This window comes from Nicotiana tabacum, chromosome 19, assembly GCF_000715075.1.
Source record: "Nicotiana tabacum cultivar K326 chromosome 19, ASM71507v2, whole genome shotgun sequence".
In the NCBI taxonomy this organism is placed as follows: domain Eukaryota; kingdom Viridiplantae; phylum Streptophyta; class Magnoliopsida; order Solanales; family Solanaceae; genus Nicotiana; species Nicotiana tabacum.
This window is the reverse complement of record NC_134098.1, coordinates 130,611,497-130,631,772: the sequence shown is the minus strand read 5'-3', so window position 1 is coordinate 130,631,772 and position 20,276 is coordinate 130,611,497.

Genomic DNA, 20,276 nt, shown 5'->3' with positions numbered 1-20,276 from the left:
AACAGGTTGAAGAGGCTACTTGGGAATCCGAGGAAGAAATAAAGAAAAAGTATCCTTATTTGTTTGAATAGCCATGTATTTATAAAGTTGTATTATATGAAAATTCTAAGAGCTACCTTCTATGAATTATGTATCATTTGTACAGTTCATGTTAAGGGTGTTCCTTTTCTGGTTAATATATTGCTTAAGATGCCACGGTTGGTATTGTTCTTGTGTTATATTGCATCATCGATTATGTATATATTGTTAGGATTGGTTTCTAGGATTCTCTGACAGGTAGATAGGCCCAGTTATAGGGGAGACTCTGGCGAAATGTTAGGTAATTTAGGGAGTTAGCCAAATTTTTGGAATTGTTGGTGTGTGAAGTAACATTTGGGTCACATTGGATGCTAATGGAGGATCATGACCCTCATTCGAGGACGAATGATCCTAAGCGGGGGAGAATGTAGGGCCCCGTTAAACTTTTCTAAGGATTTAAGATTTAAATATGCGCCAACGGTATTTGGGAATAATGTATTCGAGTATTAAAGGAGACCCATGGGATATAACCACATCATTTTGAAATGAAAATATATGTTTAAGGTGTGTTGCAACATATTAAGGAGTTTTGTGAATGGGAAGAATTTGTGTGTAACAAGTTGGATACATTAAATGGAAAGAATGTTATTATGTAAACATGGTTTCATACTTATATGAAGGTTTGGAAGTCAATTCGGGTCTATATCATAGCAGGGTATCAATTGAGGGTGAGTGGAGAAGCAAAAAATCGAAAAGAAAATAACTAGGAGTGTGCTAGGGATAGTGCAACGCGCAGATTGTGGCATGCTAGCCCTCTCAGAAACTTTGAAAACTAGTGAAGTATAGGCATTTGGCTCAGGCACGTGCACGCTACCCCTACCTGAAGATTTTCCCTTAAGTACTCACCTTGGGGGTTCATTTCCCCAATTTCACTTGGACGGATTTGGGAGCTCTTCTCCACTCTCTCAAGACCACCAACTCCTCCCATATTCAAGGTAAGCAATCCCCATTATCTTGGTGTGAAATTCCATCATTTCTACACTAGTATTGATGAAATCTACACATAAAATACATAAATCTTCAAGAAATTTCTTCAAGAACTCAAATGAGGGTTTTGCAAGATTTCTTCCAAAAGGTAATCCTGCACCCTTAGACTTACATGTATGGATATATTATGGGAATATAAGTATGAATTAAGTATTGGAACTTATGGTATGGTGATTGGAAGCCATAAGTTTCCAATTTAAATACATAACCATTGTAGAGATTGAAAGGTAATTATTTGGTGGAATTTTTGTTGGTTGGGTGTGGATGGATTGTCATGTATCTGATGTTGAAAGTTATGAATTGTTTAAGAATGATGGTCGGATAAATTATTGGTAAATGGTAGTAGTTAGATGAACTAATTCTATGGTTAAGAGGGGTAGAGATTCGTGCCTACTAGGTGTTTGATAAAATGTCTAAATGGCCTAAATTATGGAATTTGTTACTAATATTGGTCACATTGGATGTTGTTATTGTAGATTGAAGTTTCTTAGTGTAGTGGATCGTTGTAGTATCATTAAGGGATGAATTTGAGGTATTTTGGCTAAACTCTTCTTTAAGAATTGGAATCCCAATATCCTTGTAATTCTAAGATATTTATGACAAATCAAGTATTCCGAATAAGTTTTGTGAAAAATATATATGTTCAATTTGTGTTTTAAATGCTCTTATTATATTGCATTATAAATTGAGGATGTGTTCCAAACTATGGATTGTGTATCTACATGTTATAATTCCAAGTCGTGATTTATGGGGAAATTATTATGCCAAATCGTGTTGAGATTGTGATTGGGATTACACCTCCACCCGCATACATTGGGGTTAGGAGGAAATACCGCTTTGTGTATAAATTTGGTATTGTTGTTGCACCACCACCCACCTATATATATTGGGGTGAGGCGGCATGGCCGTTATGTGTAAGTATTGGTATCGTTGATTAATTTCCACCCACATATATTAGGGTGAGGCGGCGAGGCCGCTTTATGTGAAAATGTATAGTGTTTACACCTTCACCCGCATACATTGGGGTGAGGTGGAAGGGCCGCTTGAGTGGAAATTTGATATTATGTTTACACCTCCACCCGCATACATTGGGGTGAGGTGGTAGAGCCGCTTGAGTGAAAATTTGATATTGTGTTTACACCTCCACTCACATATATTACGGTGAGGCGGCAGGGCCACTTGAGTGGAAATTTGGTATTGTGCTTACACCTCCACCTACATATATTGGGGTGAGGCGGTGGGGCCGCTTTGTGTGAAAATGGTTACAGGGGATCTCATCTTAAATTCTATAAATGTTAATGGCAACTCTTAATAAGCTTGCTTTGGTTTAAACGGGTATCTATGCTATTCTATCGACGTTATGATTTATCATATTCATATTGTACTTCCGATTTCTTAAATTGGTGTTTGATTTTCATACTAGTACTATTCAACATGTACTAACGTCCCTTTTACTGTGGGCGCTGCATCTTTAATGGATGCATATGGTTCCATATCGGAGGATATTGGCCAGTGATAGCGGTGTTCATCCTTCCCAGCTGACTTGGTGAGCCCCATCTCATTCCGGGGTTGTGCATCTTTTGTTTCGTATGTGTTATCACATTTTGAGGTATAGTCGGAGCATTGTTGCCGACACTCTCATTGTACGCTTTGGTATTTTAAAGGCTCCGTAGACTAAATGTGGGTTGTGTATGGGTATTAGGAATGTTAAACAAGTGTTGTTGTGATTAAATCACTTGTTACACTTTGAACCATTAAGGGGTGTGTGTGTGTGTTTTGGGACTCATTAATGGAGTAACTAATGGTAATGAATTGGTATTGTAGACATGATCACCTTATTGTCTAATTAACAAAAATATGTATTATACTTATTCATGGATGAGTTTCGGTAGAAGAAAATCTAACAGGCTTGCTCGATCGGGTTCACTCGGTTGAGCGCCGGTCGTGCTCTCCGATTCTGGGGCGTGACAAACTTGGTATCAGAGCCTAAGGTTTTAAAGTGTCCTAGGATGTCTCGGATCCGTGCCTAGTAGAGTCTTTCTTATCGGTGTGTCATCGACCACTTCTATAATTAGGATGCTATTTGGGTATTTAGGAATAATACCTTTCTTTCTTGTTCTCGATCGTGCGATAAAGCTGATTGTAAGATTGTTCCTCCTTTAACTTGTGCGTTACTATAATTTTCAGTACATGGCACCTAAGAAGAAGGCAAGAACTGGCCAAAGATTGTTCCGCATGTCTGATGTTGATCTTAGGGGAGCCATACAGATGTTGACACAGATAGTGGCTTATCAGGCCCAGAGAACGAGTGTTGGTCCTACTTCTTCCAGTCAGCCAGGGGAATATGCTAGTTCCAGGGTGAAAAAGTTTCTTCAGTTAGATCCTCCAGTGTTTACGGGTACTGATCCCGAGGAGGACCTCCAGGACTTCATTGATGAGATGCACACAATTCTCCGGGTTATGCATGCTACAGAGACGGAGGGAGTAGAGTTGGCCTCCTACTGCATGAAAGGGGCGGCCTTTCTTGGTTTGAGTTTTGGGAGGAATCTCGTGAGTAGGGAAACCCTCTGGTAAGGTGGGGTGAGTTCACATATGCCTTTATAGATCATTTCTTGCCTGCCAAAACTAAGGCAGCCCGTGCCGCTGAGTTTGAAAGCCTGAAGCAGGGTAGTATGAATGTGTGGGAGTATCATATGGAGTTTGCGCGCCTGTCCAAGTATGCTATTCACATGTTGCCCACTATAGAGGCTAGAGTGCACCAGTTTATACAGGGCCTTAGCCCCTTGGTTATTAATGTGGCCTCTATAGCTGCCTTGAATTCTGATATGAACTATGGTAAGATGGTGGCATTTTCTCAAGCCACAAAGACCCGCAAATTGAAGAATAGAATGGAGCGTCAGAGTAGCATCAAGGCCCGGTGTGCGGGAAACTTTGGTGGTTCTTCGGGTGGTGGTGATAGGTCGGCATTCAGGTTAGGGTCATCAGGACTATCTCAATCATTCGCTCAGTCTTCGATGAGTGCACATTCCTCAAGACCCAGTCAGGATAATGGGGGACCCCACCAGCATGGTCGGCCCAACAGAAGGTTTCAACAGTGGAGGCTCCCATGACCTAAGTGTGGGAGGATGCACTTTGGGTCCTGCTTCATGGACTTACCTGTATGCTATGGGTGTGGTGTGAGGGGTCACATTCAGAGGGATTGCCGCTCGACCCGCTGAAATATGGGCAGAGGTGCGGCGCAACCAGCTAATTCTGCAGCTACTACATCCACTGCACCTCCATCTCGAGGCACCCCAGCACCCGCAGAGCGTGGTGCAGCTAGGGGTAGTGCACAGAATTCGGGAGGACACAATAGATTTTATGCTATGCGGAGGCGTCGGGAATCGGAGACTTCTCCAGATGTTGTCACAGGTATATTGTCTGTCCAATCCCATGATGTATATGCTCTTATTGATCTCGATTCCACTTTGTCTTATGTCACTCCTTATGTTGCTATGGAATTTGGGATAGAACCAGAACAACTTCATGAGTCATTTTCTGTATCTACTCCGGTTGGTGAGTCTATTTTGGCCGTGCGGGTTTATAGGGATTGTGTTGTCACGTTACGTGGTCGGGACACCGTGGACGATCTTATTGAATTGAGAATGGTTGATTTTGATGTGATAATGGGGATGGATTGGATTTATTCTTGTTTTGCCAAACTTGATTCCCGAACTAGGACTGTTAGGTTCAAATTTACAAAATGAGCCAATTATTGAGTCAATGGGTGATGAAGTAGTGCCTAAAGGTAGGCTTATTTCTTACCTTAAGGCCACGAAAATGATCAACAAGGGGTGTATTTACCATTTGGTCCGGGTTACGGACAGCGATGTTGAGGCACCTACACTTGAGTCTGTGCCTGTTGTGAATGAATTTCCGGGAGTCTTTCCGAATGAACTCCCTGGGATCCCACCAGACAGGGAGATTGATTTTGGGATTGATGTGATGCTAGACACACATCCTATATCTATTCCACCCTACAGTATGGCACCGACAGAATTGAAGGAGCTAAAGGAACAATTGAGAGATTTGTTAGAAAGGGGTTTCATCCGGCCAAGTGTGTCGCCTTAGGGCGCACCAGTCCTTTTTGTAATAAAGAAAGATGGGTCACTGAGAATGTGTATTGACTATCGACAACTTAACAAGGTCACAATCAAGAATAAGTACCCACTTCCAAGGATAGATGACTTGTTTGACCAATTTCAGGGTGATAGGTACTTCTCCAAGATTGATTTAAGATTTGGATATCACCAATTGAAGATCAGGGAGCAAGATGTTCCGAAAACCGCTTTTATAACCCGATATGGGCACTTTGAATTTTTGGTAATATCTTTTGGGCTAACAAATGCCCAGCAACTTTCATGGACCTTATGAATCGAGTCTTCAAGCCTTTTCTTGACTCCTTTGTGATAGTGTTTATTGACGATATCCTTGTATATTCACGCAATCAAGAGGACCATGACGATTATCTCATTGTAGTTCTGCAAACCCTATATCAGCACAAGTTATATGCAAAGTTTTCAAAGTGTGAATTTTGGCTTAAATCTGTCACATTCGTAGGCCATGTAGTCTCTAGTGAAGGAATTATGGTTGATCCTTAAGAGATTGCGGCTGTAAGGAATTGTCTGAGGCCTACAACTCCAACAGAGATTCGCAGTTTCTTAGGCTTAGCTGGGTATTATAGAAAATTTGTGGAGGGGTTTTCTACCCTTGCCCCTCCGTTGACTAGATTGACTCAGAAGGCAGTTAAATTCCCATGGTTAGATGCTTGTGAAAGGAGTTTCCAGGGGCTAAAATCAAGATTGACTACAACACTGGTGTTGACCTTACCAGAGGGTGCAAATGGATTTGTGGTATATTGTGATGCTTCAAGAATTGGGCTTGGGTGTATATTAATGCAACATGGCAAGGTGATAGCTTATCTTCTAGGCAACTCAAGAATCATGAAAAGAATTATCCAACACATGACTTAGTACTTGCAACGGTGGTATTTGTGTTGAAGATTTAGCGTCATTACCTTTATGGGATCCATGTGGATATATTCACGGACCATAAGATCCTTTAATATATTTTCAAACAGAAGGAATTGAATCTGATGCAGAGAAGATGACTTGAGTTACTCAAAGAATACGACATCGATATCCTATATCACCCGGGAAAGGCCAATATTATGGCGGATGCTCTTAGCCAAAAATCTATGGGTAGTTTAGCACACTTGGAGGCATATCAAAGTCCATTGGCCAAGGAAGTTCATCGATTGGCTAGTTTGGGAGTTTGTCTTGCTGACTCTAGTGAAGGAGGGGTGATTGTACAAAATAGGGTTGAATCATCGCTTGTTGTGTAAGTCAAAGAGAAGCAATACAACGATCCATTGTTTGTACAATTGAAGGAGGGGATTCATAAACATAAGACTATGGCTTTTTCTCTCATCTTGGATGATGGTAGGCTAAGGTACCAAGGGCGGTTATGTTTTCCAAATATGGATGGTCTCCGGGAAAGAATTATGGCTGAAGCTCACACTTCTAGGTATTCCGTGCACCTGAGCTCTACAAAAATGTATCATGATCTCAAGGAAGTCTATTGGTGGAATGCATGAAGAGGAATGTGGCGGACTTTGTGGCAAGATGTCCGAATTTTCAACAAGTAAAGGCCGAACACCAACGACCAGTGGGTTGGCACAGAACATTGAAATTCCAATGTGGAAGTGGGAAATGATTAATATGGACTTTGTGGTAGGATTACCGTGCCATCCACGCAGGTTTGACTCAATTTGGGTGATTGTGGACCGACTCACGAAATCAGCTCACTTTTTTGCCGGTTAAGGCTACCGACGCAACGGAATAATATGCTCAGTTGTATATCAAAGAAATAGTCAGGTTGCATGGCACTCCAGTTTCCATCATTTCTGATCGGGGAGCACAATTCACTGCTAATTTTTGGAAGAAAGTTCAGCAAGGTTTGGGTACTCAGGTGAATCTTGGTACAACCTTTCACCCGCAGACTGACGGGCATGCAGAGCGGACTATCATACGCTTGAGGATATGTTGCACGCTTTTGTTCTAGACTTCGGAGGTAGCTGGGATGATCATTTTCCACTCATAGAATTTTCCTACAATAATAGTTAGCATGCTATCATTTAGATGGCACCGTTCGAGGCTTTATTTGGAAGGAGATGTAGATCTCCCATTGGGTGGTTCGAAATTGGGAAAACAGAATTGATAGGGCCAGACCTCGTGCATCAAGCTGTGGAAAAAGTTAAGATCATTAAGGAGCGATTGAAGACTACTCAGAGTCATCAAAAGTCATAATCGGATGTTCGTCATAGGGATTTGGAGTTCAAAGAAGATGATTGGGTATTCTTGATAGTTTCCCCCATGAAAGGTGTAATGCGATTTGGTAAGAAAGGGAAATTAAGTCTGAGGTATGTCGGACCGTACAAAATCATTCAGAAGATCGGTAAGGTGGCGTACAAACTTGAGCTACCGCCTGAAATGTCATTAGTGCATCCGGTGTTTCATGTGTCTATGTTAAATAAAGTAGTTGGAGACCCGACACTCACTGTTCCAGTTGAGACTATTGAGGTTAATGAGAAATTGACTTATGAAAAGATTCCAGTTTCTATTACTAATCGACAAGTCAGAAGGTTGAGAAATAAAGAAATTGCCTCCTTGAAAATGCTATGGCGAAACCAACAGGTTGAAGAGGCTACTTGGGAATCCGAGGAAGAAATAAAGAAAAAGTATCCTTATTTGTTTGAATAGCCATGTATTTATAAAGTTGTATTATATGAAAATTCTAAGAGCTACCTTCTATGAATTATGTATCATTTGTACAGTTGATGTTAAGGGTGTTCCTTTTCTGGTTAATATATTGCTTATGATGCCACGGTTGGTATTGTTCTTTTGTTATATTGCATCATCGATTATGTATATATTGTTAGGATTGGTTTCTAGGATTCTCTGACAGGTAGATAGGCCCAGTTATAGGGGAGACTCTGGCGAAATGTTAGGAAATTTAGGGAGTTAGCCATATTTTTGGAATTGTTGGTGTGCGAAGTAACATTTGGGTCACATTGGATGCTAATGGAGGATCATGACCCTCATTCGAGGACGAATGATCCTAAGCGGGGGAGAATGTAGGGCCCCGTTAAACTTTCCTAAGGATTTAAGATTTAAATATGCGCCAACGGTATTTGGGAATAATGTATTGGAGTATTAAAGGAGACCTATGGGATATAACCATATCATTTTGAAATGAAAATATATGTTTAAGGTGTGTTGGAACATATTAAGGAGTTTTGTGAATGGGAAGAATTTGTGTGTAACAAGTTGGATACATTAAATGGAAAGAATGTTATTATGTAAACATGGTTTCATACTTATATGAAGGTTTGGAAGTCAATTCGGGTCTATATCATAGCAGGGTATCAATTGAGGGTGAGTGGAGAAGCAAGAAATCGAAAAGAAAATAACTAGGAGTGTGCTAGGGATAGTGCAACGCGCAGATTGTGGCACGTCATTCCTCTCAGCAACTTTGAAAACTAGTGAAGTATAGGCATTTGGCTCTGGAACGTGCACGCTACCCCTACCTGAAGATTTTCCCTTAAGTACTCACCTTGGGGGTTCATTTCCCCAATTTCACTTGGACGGATTTGGGAGCTCTTCTCCACTCTCTCAAGACCACCAACTCCTCCCATATTCAAGGTAAGCAATCCCCATTATCTTGGTGTGAAATTCCATCATTTCTACACTAGTATTGATGAAATCTACACATAAAATACATATATATTCAAGAAATTTCTTCAAGAACTCAAATGAGGGTTTTGCAAGATTTCTTCCAAAAGGTAATCCTGCACCCTTAGACTTACATGTATGGATATATTATGGGAATATAAGTATGAATTAAGTATTGGAACTTATGGTATGGTGATTGGAAGCCATAAGTTCCCAATTTAAATACATAACCATTGTAGAGATTGAAAGGTAATTATTTGGTGGAATGTTTGTTGGTTGGGTGTGGATGGATGGTCATGTATCTGATGTTAAAAGTTATGAATTGTTTAAGAATGATGGTGGGATAAATTGTTGGTAAATGGTAGTAGTTAGATGAACTAATTCTATGGTTAAGAGGGGTAGAGATTCGTGCCTACTAGGTGTTTGATAAAATGCCTAAATGGCCTAAATTATGGAATTTGTTACTAATATCGGTCACATTGGATGTTGTTATTGTAGATTGAAGTTTCTTAGTGTAGTGAATCGTTGTAGTATCATTAAGGGACGAATTTGAGGTATTTTGGCTAAACTCTTCTTTAAGAATTGGAATCCCAATATCCTTGTAATCCTAAGATATTTATGACAAATCAAGTATTCCGAATAAGTTTTTGTGAAAAATATATATGTTCAATTTGTGTTTTAAATGCTCTTATTATATTGCATTACAAATTGAGGACGTGTTCCAAACTATGTATTGTGTATCTACATGTTATAATTCCAAGTCGTGATTTATGGGGAAATTATTATGCCAAATCGTGTTGAGATTGTGATTGGGATTACACCTCTACCCACATACATTGGGGTGAGGCGGCAATGCCGCTTTGTGTATGATTTTGGTATTGTTGTTGCACCACCACCCACCTATATATATTGGGGTGAGGTGGCATGGCCGCTTTGTGTAGGTATTGGTATCGTTGGGGTGAGGCGGCATGGCCGTTATGTGTAGGTATTGGTATCGTTGATTAATTTCCACCCGCATATATTGGGGTGAGGCGGCGAGGCCGCTTTATGTGAAAATGGGTATAGTGTTTACACCTTCACCCGCATACATTAGGGTGAGGTGGAAGGGCCGCTTGAGTGGAAATTTGATATTATGTTTACACCTCCACCCGCATATATTGGGGTGAGGCGGCATGGCCGTTTGAGTGGAAATGTGGTATTGTGCTTACACCTTTACCTACATACATTGGGGTGAGGCGGCGGGGCCGCTTTGTTTGAAAATGGTTACAGGGGATCTTATCTTAAATTCTATAAACGTTAATGGCAGCTCTTGATAAGCTTGCTTTGGTTTAAATGGCTATCTATTCTATTCTATCGAAGTTATGATTTATCATATTCATATTACACTTCCGATTTATTAAATTGGTGTTTGATTTTCATACTAGTACTATTCGACGTGTACTAACGTCCCTTTTGCCGGGGGTGCTGCATCTTTAATGGATGCAGGTGGTTCCACAATGGAGGATATTGCCCAGTGACACCGGTGTTCATCCTTCCCAGCTAAATTGGTGAGCCCTATCTCATTCCGGGGTTGTGCATCTTTTGTTTCGTATGTGTTATCACATTTGGAGGTATAGCCGGAGCCTTGTTGCCGGCACTATCATTGTACTCTTTGGTATTTTAAAGGCTCCGTATACTAAGTGTGGGTTATGTATGGGTATTGGGAATGTTAAACAAATGTTGTTGTGATTAAATCACTTGTTACACTTTGAACCATTAAGGTGTGTGTGTGTGTTTTGAGACTTATTAATGGAGTAACTAATGGTAATGAATTGGTATTGTAGACATGATCACCTTATTGTCTAATTAATGAATATATGTATTATCCTTATTCATGGATGAGTTTGGGTAGAAGTAAATCTAACAGGCTTGCTCGGTCGGGTTCACTTGGTTGAGTGCCGGTCGTGCTCCCCGATTTTGGGGCGTGACAGAGCGTCAGAATAGGGGTCGTCCTTACACACACGCTCAAACGGGTTTTCCAGTTCACCGTGGTGCATCATCCAGCCATGGTTCATACAGTTCTCATCAGGGTCAATCATCTCTAAGTGCACTTCCAGCCCAGAGTACGCCCTGTGCTCCCTCAGTTTAGGGATCATCTGTGCTAGGTTCTTCTGGTAGTTATTCTGGTTCTCAAGGTATGCCTCAGAACTTACCGGCCTTTTCAGAGAGGGGTTGCTTTGAGTGTGGATACTTGGGCCACATAAAGAGATATTGTCCCCGCCTTACGGGAGGTCCAGTTCAGTAGAGGAGTCATGTTACGACTTCTGTACCAGTTGCTCCACCACCTGGCTAGCCAGCTCGGGGTGGGGCTCAGTCAGCTAGGGGTCACCCATGAGGGGGAGGCCGATCAGGTGGCAGTCATGCCCGATTCTATGCTTTTCCTGCCAGACCAGATGCTATTGCTTCAGATGCAGTGATCACAGGTATTGTCTCAGTGCGCCACAGGGAGACATCTATATTATTTGACCCTGGTTCTACTTATTCGTATGCATCATTGTACTTTACTCATTATTTAGATATTCCCCGTGAGCTTTCTAGTGTTTTAGTCACCTTTCAATGGCTCCCTTAATTATGTGCGAGGAATTGCCCTATTGAGTAATGGGAAGCGGGCTAATCCCCGAAAATGCCCCGCCCGTCTCACCCCAGACTGAGACTCGCTCTTCTCGTCCAAAAGAATAGTTGTCTTCCTGGTCTCCATTCATTATTAAAAAAAAAAAAAACTTTCCTGAACCAAAACTGGGGGAGGATGAGAGGAAATGAAGCAGTTTTCGCCTTCTAGCCAGCAGTTGCCGGATTAGCCTTCGGACGTATTGCACTAACAGAACGACTTCTATGCTTAATCTTAAGCTTTTCTTCAATAATTTAGTCAATTAGTCTTATTAAGATAAGCTTCATTCAGATCGATTCCAGTTGCCGCTACGCCACATCAATCCGTTATGGCTCGACAAAGAGGTTTCAAGATACCAGGCGACCAAGTGAAAAACAAAAGCTCCGAGCAAATCTTCTAGAGAGCGTACCCTTAGTTTCGACTCTTTCTCTATTCTAAAAATAGAAGGAGCGTAGCAGCCAGAAAGAGAAAGAAATCCCCTCTTCCGCTTAAGGCACCGAAGTCCCTGAGCTAATATCAATAGTCCTTAGTTTCACATATATGTGTATCTATGCCGGTGGGCGATACTATTATGGTGGATCGTGTGTATCGGTCGTGTGTGGTAACTATTGGGGGACTAGAGACTAGAGTTGATCTATTATTTCTTAGTATGGTGGATTTCGATGTAATCCTAGGTATGTATTGGTTGTCCCTATTCTATGTTATTCTGGACTGTCACGCAAAAATCGTGACGTTGGTAATGCCGGGGTTGCCAAAGGTCGAATGGAGAGGTTCTCTAGATTATGTTCCCAGTAGGGTAATTTCTTATTTGAAGGCCCAACGTATGGTGGGGAGGGGGTGTTTGTCATATTTGTCCTTTGTGTGAAATATTGATGCAGATACCCATAATATTGATTCAGTATCGGTAGTGAGAGACTTTCCGGATGTATTTCCTGCAGACCTGCCAGTTATGCCACCTGACAGGGATATTGATTTCGGTATTGACTTGGTGTCGGGTACACTGCCCATTTCTATTCCTCCATATCATATGGCACCCGTTGAATTGAAAGAATTGAAAGAGCAACTTCAGGAACTTCTTGATAAGGGGTTTATTAGGCCTAGTGTGTCTCCTTGGGGTGCACCGGTTCTGTTTGTGAAAAAGAAAGATGGTACTATGCGGATGTGCATCGATTACAGGAAACTAAATAAAGTTACAATCAAGAATAAGTATCCTTTGCCTCATATTGATGACTTATTTGACCAGCTTCAGGGAGCGAGGGTATTCTCCAAAATTGATTTGAGATCCGGGTATCACCAGTTAAAAATTCGGGATTCGTATATTCTAAAGATAACATTCAGGACTCGTTATGGTCACTATGAATTTCTCGTGATGTCGTTTGGGCTGACCAACGCCCCCACATCATTTATGCACTTGATGAATTCTAGCCATATCTTGATTTAGTGACATTCATGTATTCTAGCCATATCTTGATTTATCCGTCATAGTATTTATTGATGATATCCTGGTGTACTCACGTAGCCAGGAGGAGCATGCACAACACTTGAGTATTATATTACAAAGGATGAGAGATGAGAGACTGTATGCCAAATTCTCTAAGTGTGAGTTCTGGCTTAGTTCGGTGGCATTCTTAGGACACATAGTGTCTAGTGAAGGAATTAAGGTGGATCCGAAGAAAATAGAGGCAGTTTAGAGTTGGCCCAGGCCATCTTCAACTACAGAGATTCGAAGTTTTCTCGGCTTGGCCGGTTATTATCATCTCTTTGTGGAGGATTTCTCGTCTATTGCATCGCCTATGACTAAATTGACCCAGAAAGGTGCTCCGTTCAAATGGTCGGATGAATGTGAAGAGAGCTTTCAGAAGCTCAAGATAGATTTGACTACATCCCTAGTATTGGTGTTGCCTACAGGTTCAGGGTCTTATACAGTGTATTGTGATGCATCACGTATTGGTCTCGGCGCAGTGCTGATGCAAGACGGTATGGTGATTGCCTACGCGTCCCGACAATTAAAGGTACATGAGATGAATTATCCGGTCCATGACCTTAAGTTAGCAGCTATTGTTCATGCCTTGAAGATTTGGCGGCATTATTTGTATGGTGTCCATTGTGAGGTATATACCGATCACCGGAGTCTACAACATCTGTTTAAACAAAAGGATCTTAATTTCCGGCAGCGGAGGTGGTTGGAGTTGCTTAAGGATTATGATATCACCATTCTCTATCATCCCGGAAAGGCCAATATGGTGGCCGATGCCTTGAGTCATAAGGCGGTGAGTTTGGACAGCTTAGCATACTTACTGGTAGTAGAGAAGCCTTTAGCCTTGGAGGTTCAGGCCTTGGCCAACCAATTTGTCATATTGGATGTTTCCGAGTCGAGCCAAGTTTTGGCTTGTGTGGTTTATCAGTCTTCTCTTTATGATCGTATCAAAGAACGTCAGTATGATGACCCCCATCTACTTGTCCTTAGGGAGACGGTTCAGCACGGTGATGCTAACGAAGTCCCTATTGGGGATGACATTGTATTACGGATGCAGGGTAGGCTATGTGTGACTAATGTAGATGGTTTGCATGAGTTGATTCTCCAGGAGGCTCACAGTTCGCGGTACTCCATTCATCCAGATGCCGCGAAGATGTATTATGATTTGAGGAAGCACTATTGGTGGAGGTGAATGAAGAAAGATATAGTTGGGTTTGCAGCTCGGTGTTTAAATTGTCAACAAGTGAAGTGTGAGCATCAAAGGCCGGGCGGATTGCTTCAGATACTTTAAATTCCAAAATGGAAGTGGGAGCGTATTACCATGGACTTCGTAGTTGGGCTCCCACGGACTTTGAGAAAGTTCGACGCTATTTGGGTGATTGTAGATTGGTTGATCAAGTCCGCGCATTTTATTCCAATTGGTACTACTTATTCTTCGGAGCGATTGGCTGAGATTTATATCCGTGAGATTGTTTGCCTACACGGGGTGCCAGTGTCCATCATTTCGGATCGGGGCACGTAGTTTACATCACAGTTTTGGAGAGCACTGCAACGAGAATTGGGCACACATGTTCAGTTGAGTACAATATTTCACCCTCAAACGGACAGTCTTAGCACGCTATTCAAATATTGGAAGATATGCTACGCGCTTGTGTTGTAGACTTTGGGGGTTCTTGGGATAAATTTCTGCCCCTCGCGGAGTTTACTTACAATAACAGCTACCAATCGAGCATTCAGATGGCTCCGTATGAGGCTTTATATGGGAGACGATGTCAGTCTCCGGTGGGTTGATTTGAGCCGGGTGAGACTAGGCTATTGTGTACTGACTTGGTTCAGGATGCTCCGGAGAAGGTTAAATTGATCCAGGAGCGGCTTCGCACGACGCAATCTAGACAGAAGAGTTATGCCGACCGGAAGGTCCGTGATGATGCTTACATGATTGGGGAGAAGGTTCTGCTCAAGATTTCGCCCATTAAGGGTGTGTTGAGGTTCGGGAATAAGGGCAAGTTGAGCCCTCGATATATTGGGCCTTTTGAAATACTTAAGAAGATTGGAGAGTTGGCTTATGAACTTGCATTTCCGCCTAGTCTATCGAGTGTTCATCCAGTGTTTCATCTATCTATTCTCCGGAAGTATGTCGGGGATCCGTCTCATATTTTGGATTTTAGCACAGTGTAGTTGGATGGTAATTTGACTTATGATATAGAGCCGGTGGCCATTTTAGACCGGCAGGTTTGAAAGTTGAGATCAAAGAACATAGCTTCAGTGAAAGTGTAGTGGAGAGGCCAGCCAGTCGGAGAAGCTACTTGGGAGACTTAGCGGGAGATGCAGAGCAAATATCCACACCTAGTTTAGACTCCAGGTATAATTCTAAATCCGTTCGAGGACGAACGTTTATTTAAGAGGGGTAGAATGTAACGACCTGGTCTGTCATTTTGAGTATTACAACCCTGTTCCCCCATTTACTGCTCAATTTATGCTTTACTGTTGTTATGTGACTTGTCAGGGTGATTAGTTCGGATCCAATGAGGTTTTAGAATGATTTGGAACACTTAGTTCCAAGGTTTAGAACTTAAGTTAAAAAGGTTGACCGGATGTTGACTTATGTGTAATGACCCCAGAGAATGTTTGCTAAGGAAATTAAGGTTTTGTGGTGCCGAGGTAGATCAATTAGTACAAAGGTTGTAGAAAATTCTCGCGGCGAGCTTGCGAGCAGCGGCTCAGACTTTTTGGGTTGAACAATGCGCCGTGGAGTTAAGGACAATTTTTGCTGGAAAAACAAGTCATTTATGTGGCCTACTATGCGGTCGCAGAATCATTTTGCGGACGACATAATGGCCGCATAGTGAAGCAGGTGAGGCGAGTTTGGAGATCAGGTTTGCGGCATATTATGCGATCGCAGACCAGTTTTACGGTGCATTATTTGACCGTAGAACAAGTCTGCGGACCACATAATGGCCGCAGACTGAAACAGTGTTGCCCAGTTCTGGAGGGCCTTTTTTGCGACCCATTATGCGGGTCGTAGATGCGACTGCAGATCTGCGCCGGGCTTAAATTTTTCTAATTTTTGACCCGACCCTATTTCGATATATTGAGGCAAATGGGCTATTTTGGAGCAAAAATCTGATATTCTTAGAGAGAGGTGAGAGTATCTTAGAGAGAAAAGGAGAAGACCTAGTCATTTGTCCATCAATTCTTCTTCAAGGTTGGAAAATTTCACAAGGATCTTGCTAGGGCTTCAAAGAGGTAAGAATTTCTTCCCCCAATTCATCAATTTCGAGTTTGGGTAAAGATGGGTGATTGGGAGTATGATTCTTGAGTGTAAGAGTATTATTAATACATACACATACCAATTAAGGTTTGTGGAAAGATTGTTGAGTTCAAATGGGCAAAGATTGGGTTGAAAATGGTAGAAATCTCCATAGACTTTAATTGAAGATTTGAGGGTCGAGTTGATGACGGAATTTGGTGAAATTTGTATGGTTGGACTCGTGATGGATGGGCGTTAATATCCCGTAACCTTTGTTCCGAGATGTAGGCCCCACGAGATATTGTTGAGTTAAATTTCAGATTTTATTGGAAAATTAGTATTTTCTTATGGACTTAGTTCCAATAATTTGTATTGACTAAATCGAATAAATTGTGGCTAGATACGAGACTTTCGAAGACCAATTCGCGAGGCAAGGGCATAACGGAGTAAGAAATTACGCGGTTTGAGGTAAGTAACATTTCTAAACTTGGTTCTGAGTGTATAAATCCCTGAATTTCGTGTTGTATGAATTGTTTGGAGATGACACACATGCTGGATGACAAACGTGTGGGCGTGCATCATGAAAATTATGACTTAAATTAATTCCGTGGAGTTGCATAATTAAATAAATGTCATTATCCGCATATCCTCCACGTGTTAGAGAAATTGAGCTGAGACTCATATTAAAGATCATGATATGGCTACGCGCCGATATATTTTGGGACCCACATGGGTCGTATTGCTATTGAATTATTTGTTTAAATTTATAATTATTTACTCAGTCACATCTATCACTTGCATATCATATCTTAGTCTATGTTGTCATTCATTGATACTTCATATCATCATTTCGGGTTTATTTTTCATGTCATTGAGAGCCCGAGAGACTAGAGATTCTGAGTGATTGTTATGTTTATTTATTTATGCATGGATCTGGCTATTATAGCACTTGGGCTGAAGGAGCTCCTCCGGAGTCTGCACCTCCACAGTGTGTGTATATATATATATATATATATATATATATATATATATATATATATATATATATATATATATATATATATATATATATATATATATATATATGGGATGGATCTTCCCTAGGCATGGATCTTGCCGGAAGAATTTATATTGAGGGATGGATTTTCCCTGGACATGGATCTTGTCCGAATCATTGATATTCAGGGATGGATCTTCCCCTGGGCTGGATTGGCCTTATACAGTATTAAGTGACTGACTGTCAGTTGATGGATATACATATATATTTGGGATACTGTCAGTTGATAGATATACATATATATATTTGGGATGGATCTTCCCTGGGCTGGATTGGCCATATACAATACTGAGTGATTGAGTATTTTAGATTGTGAGTACACAGAGTTTTCACTAAGGTGCATCACATATAGTATGTACATTGTCATGTAGATACAGAGATGTCATATTCCTTGTATTGTTTAGAATTTATCTGTTTTATTTGTACTGAAAGCAACTGTTGAAATTGAAAGCATGCCTACATTTCTGTATTGTTATTATTTATACTGGACTGTACCTGCAGAGCTCGTCACTACTTTCAGCCTAGAGGTTAGTCTTGTTACTTATTGAGTTGGTTGTACTCATACTACACTCTGCACCTCATGTGTAGATCCAAGTGCTTTCGGAGACGACGACCGTTAGATCTCAGAGTGCTATCAGTTGGAGACTATCAAGGTAGCTACCTGGAGTCCGCTGACCTTCACTCTCTTTCTTTTAGTTATTGTACTATTCTATACTTTCAGACAGTGTTTTGTCAGTCAGACTTTGTATTCATATTAGATGCTCATGTACTCAGTGACACCGGGTTTTGGGAATGTATCTTATGTCAGTAATTTGTGAGATTTTTCTATGGAAATTCAAATATTATGTTTTCAAACTTCAAAGATATGATGGTTTATTGAGATTATCGGCTTGCCTAGTATTGAGATATGTGCCATCGCGACAGGTGAGGTTTTGGGTCGTGACATTCGGCCTTTGGCCTACCAGGAAGTTTCGTTTACCCTCTTATTAGTATGGTGTGCATTGGGGATAGTGCACAATTTTAAGTGTGGGGTGAGGAGATTGACTGGGTGATTTTCTATGCTATTTTAGTTGTGTTAGTTTAATTAAATAATGCTTTTTTAGAAAAATAAAAAAAGATTGGACTTTTCCCGACGATTGATATCCTAGACAATTTTCTTGAGGGTTTAAAGTCCGACCAAAATAAATAAATAAATAAATAAATTGAAAAGCAGAAAAAATCCAAAAAAACATGTCCTTTACTTTTTTTTAGGTGGTAATAATCCCCCGTGGTTTTTCTTTCTGTCTCGGTTATTTTCCATGGGATGTAGTTTGAACTAGGTCATAGTTTTTTATTTTTGGAGTAGAATATGATTTAGGGAACAAAAGATGGAAGATGAAATTTCTAGGCACCATTTTTGCTTGTTTCATAGTAGCATATTTAGGCTCTAGCATGTGTATTACCTTCCCTATTGTTTGAAGTTGCTTATGATGCCTTGTTGAGTTAGATAGCATGTCTATTGACACTTATGTCTCATTTTCTTGGCTCGTGTTCACTTTAGGCTTAATGCTTAATAATTTGTATCTCCGTGAATACTTGCAATTGTTTGAGAGTCGGAATGGAACCGTCCTTAGTGAATCATGTGCCATGTGTGATGAGATCTTTTTGTGTAGTCCATGTCACTGTAACTGAGCCTAGAACTTGCACGGCATGTGAGTTTAAGCAAAATTCTAGGCTTGCTTGGTTTGAAAAATGATTTTAGGCTTTCTTTGATCTTTTTGAATTTAATGTCTACCATAAATAAAATCTATCCCTAGTAAACCTTTTTGAGCCTATAGACTTTTATTTGACACCCACATTACGAGCCTATACCCTTTTGTTCTTATTTGACATTATTTTGATCATTTTAACTCTTAAAGCACTTTAATTGTGAAATGAGCGCTAGAAGAAGTAAGGACTAAGTGTGGGATGGCTTTCGAGTGGAACCAATGAAAGAAATAAGTGTGCACATGTTTTGTAAAATAATACACCACTAGCAGATACTGAAAATGGAAAAACGATAGTAAAAAAAAAGAGAAGAAAAGAAAGTAAAATATAGATGAATAAATTATTATCTTGTTCTTATTAGTGGGGTATAAAGTAAAGTAGTGCTTAATGGAAGAGGGAATATTTTTGGGGCGTGATCTTATTTGTGAAATTGAAGTGGATTGAAGAATTTGCGCTTAAAGTTTATTATGTGATATGTTAACGTTCTTGGGAGGATGAACCACTAATCCAAAATATATCTTACCTTTCTCTTAACCCACGTTACAACCATGGAAAAGTCCTGCTTGATTTTAGATTGAGCAAGCCTACATTAGTGGAGGTTTACATAATGGGCAAGCCTATGGTACTTTGTGCATGCATGTGACATCTGTGTGAGAGTGAGGAATTTGTTTGATATATGTGAGTCCTCAAAAAATATATTTGAGCATTTGATTCGAATGTGTGGATTCAACTTACTCTCATGTTCATGTGGTGAGGGCACATGGTTTCGCAAGGGATAAATGACGTTATTAGATGTCTCTATGATGTTAAGTGTTCAAGCCACGAATGCATTGTGATATTGAGTCAGTTTGTGAGGATAGGATTGTTATGAGCATGTTGTCTTGTTGTTGAATAAATTTTTGAAGTATGGAATAAAGTAAAGGGAAGTGTGCGTTGAAGGCATATGCTAAAGTTTATTTGTTGCTATCAATCATAGTCCTAGGTATGGTGTGCTTCGGATGTGCTAAAAGAAAATAAAGTGCTCAAGGTTAGTGTGAATTGGTGGTTGACTCGAGGACGGGCAACGTTTAAGTGTGGGGTAGTGATGTGTGGCCAAAATGCTCTATTTTTAGTACATTACTGTAACGACCCGACTTGTCATTTTGAGAATTAGCTTTCCGTTCGGTGGCTTAAGGTATTGAGCAACTTTGAAATGTGTATTATGACTTGAGAGGGTGGTCAAGTTTGGTTTTCGGATGATTCAGGATTTAATTGAAAAAACA